We start from the raw sequence: 3,365 nt of genomic DNA on the forward strand, positions 1-3,365 counted from the left end.
TCCCCTGCCCCCCCATAGACTTACATTATGAAACCTTCCCAGTCACATGACAGAGAGCCAGGGGAGAGGACACGCTAAGTGCTCACTTCTCTCCCCTGCCCCCGCCCCCATAGACTTACATTATGAGACCTTCCCAGTCACATGACACAGAGCCAGGGGAGAGGACGCTCTAAGTGTGCACTTCTCTCCCCTGCCTCCCCTCATAGACTTGCATTATGAGACTGCCTTGTTCACCTGACAAAGAGCTGGGAGAGGACGTGCTAAGTGGGACCTTGACACGCACTTCGTGCATGTCTCTCCCCCCCCCATAGACTTACATTACGAGACCGTCCTGGTCACATGATACAGAGCCAGAAAAAGTTGTGCCAAGTGTGCACTCCTATACCTCGCCCCCATAGACTTACATTATGAGACTGTTCCGGTCACGTGACCCAGAGCCAGGAGAGGACACGACAGGTGCCCCCAAGACTTAGATCGCAATACCGTAATGGTAATATGACACAAAAACGGAAGAGAACGCACTAAGTGCTCACTTACCTTCCTGCCTCACCATAGACTTGCATTATGAGGCCGCCTTGTTCACATGACAAAGAGACGGGAGAGGACATGCTTAGTGGGACCTTGAATCACACATGGATGATTCCAAGGCAGCGTTTCCCAACCAGCGTGCCTCCAGCTGTTGCAAAACAACCCCCTAGCATGCCCGGACAGCCAACGGCTGTCCGGGAATGCTAGGGGTTGTCGTTTTGCAACAGCTGGAGGCACGCTGGTTGGGAAACACTGCCAAGGGACACAACATTGCAGAAAACCTGAACAAACATCCTCCCACTTGTCGTTTAGATGAGAACATCTCGTGCTGCACTACCTCAGGCGGACAGCAGATGGCGCCGGTTTGTTGTTCTTTCTCCCCATTGTTTGTATACATGATGGCTCCCGGCTGTTTCCTATAAATAAATCCCTATTTTTGCTCCTTTTGTAATTACTCGTCTGTTTTCTGGTTCCCTTTGTTAATAAACTTTGAAAATGTCCCAGGGGAAGATTTCCATTACTAATTTTATTCCTATCTCTAATTGTTTCTCCACATCCGAAAATAGAAACGAGGCTTAAAATAGAAGAACAATCAATCATCATCGCCTATTCAACGCGTGACGGGCGAGAACGAGCGTCCGGAATAGGAGAGCGCCGGATCGGGAGGTTGACATCTAGAAGTAAAGGCATCGTACAAATGTAAAGTTCATAGTCCTGTGCAAAATATGTGTGAAATCAGCAGAATGTATCACACATGATGAGCTTGGATACATTGGCTCAGCAAACAGTATCAAGCATGATTGGGTTAGATACAACAGCCCAGCAGATGGTATCACACATGATAGGGTTAGATACAACAGCCCAGCTGACAGTATCACACGTGATAGGGTTAGATACATCAGCACAGCTGACAGTATCACACGTGATAGGGTTAGATACAACAGCCCAGCAGACGGTATCACACATGATAGGGTTAGATACAACAGCCCAGCAGACGATATCACACATGATAGGGTTAGATACAACAGCCCAGCAGACGGTATCACACATGATAGGGTTAGATACAACAGCCCAGCAGACGGTATCACACATGATAGGGTTAGATACAACAGCCCAGCAGACGGTATCACACATGATAGGGTTAGATACAACAGCCCAGCTGACAGTATCACACATGATAGAGTTAGATACAACAGCCCAGCTGACAGTATCACACATGATAGAGTTAGATACAACAGCCCAGCTGACAGTATCACACATGATAGGATTCGATACAACAGCCCATCAGTGTTATACATGATAAGGTTAGATACAACAGCCCAGCAGACGGTATCACACATCATAGGGTTATATACAATGGCCCAGCTGACAGTATCACACATGACAGGGTTAGATACAACAGCCCATCAGTGTTATACATGATAGGGTTAGATACAACAGCCCATCAGTGTTATACATGATAGTTAGATACAATAGCCCAGCAGACGGTATCACACAATGTAGGGTTAGATACAACAGCCTAGAAGATGGTATCACACATGATAGGGTTAGATACAACTGCCCAGCAGACTGTATCGCACATGATAGGGTTAGATACAACAGCCCAGGAGACAGTATCACATGTGATAAAATTAGATACTCAAGTTCCACATACCGTATCACACATGATAGGATTAGATACGGTCTACTCAGCTGATAGATCATGTATGTTAAGATTAGATACTCAGCTCAGCAGACTGTGTCACACATGATAGGCTTAGATACACCAGCCCAACAGACAGCATGACACGATAGGATGTCTGAATGTCCCTTTATATCTCTATAATAACCTTAATATTATCAATGGAAAATTTAATGAAGCCTGGACGTGGTGCAACCTCACAGGAGCGGGTCCTGCGCCCATCCAGATACAGAGGGCACACAGCTGCTCGGGGTCTCACACACGTTGGCATCGTCTCTGTTTGGCGGTGGCGCCAATGTCATTGGGTAGAATGATGGGCTGGACAGATAGGGTGAGACGGCTTATATAGGTGCACTCGGCAGGATGTGACCCGCAGGAGGGGAGAACACCAGGAGACATGATGGCACGCTTGCTCGGTTTCTTGGCTTTTTCCAGCCTTTTAGTTGCCGCTCATGCTGCAACAGTAAGTCCGCTGTACTGAATCTGTGTCTGTATCCCACCACTACAGATGCACTTATTTAGTTATTTAATTAATTAATTTTATTTCTTTTAATTTATTTATTTTTTATATAATTTTTTATTTAATTTTTTTTCCATTTATTTATTTATTTAATTTATTATATATTTTATTTAATATTACTTATTTATATAACATTTATTTATTTTAATTTATTTATTTTATTTATTTACTTTACTTATTTAATTTATTGTATATTTATTTTATTTAATATTACTTATTTATATACGGTAACATTTATTTATTTATTTCTTTAACTTATTTCTTTTATTTTATTTAAAACGTATTTCTTTTCTTTTATTTTATTTATTTCTTTTATTTATTGAATTTATTGTATATTTATTTTATTTAATATTACTTATTTATTTAAAATGTATTTTTTTTATTTATTTATTGAATTTAATATTTATTTAATTATTAATTAATTAAGTATTCAATAACTATCAACTTGCTTTCAAGATCTCTGTTTGCCTTCAGTGAATGTAAAATTTCCTCCACATTACATCCATTGGCAGGAAACCTGATTGTGTTTAACTGCAAGAGCGATCTTAGGCCTCTATATACTAGCCCCTGTTGACAGGGGCTAGTATATAAAGGCCTAAGATAGCCATTGAACCCTAACGCCCATAGATAGGATGA

This window comes from Hyla sarda, chromosome 9 (genome assembly GCF_029499605.1).
Source record: "Hyla sarda isolate aHylSar1 chromosome 9, aHylSar1.hap1, whole genome shotgun sequence".
NCBI lineage: Eukaryota > Metazoa > Chordata > Amphibia > Anura > Hylidae > Hyla > Hyla sarda.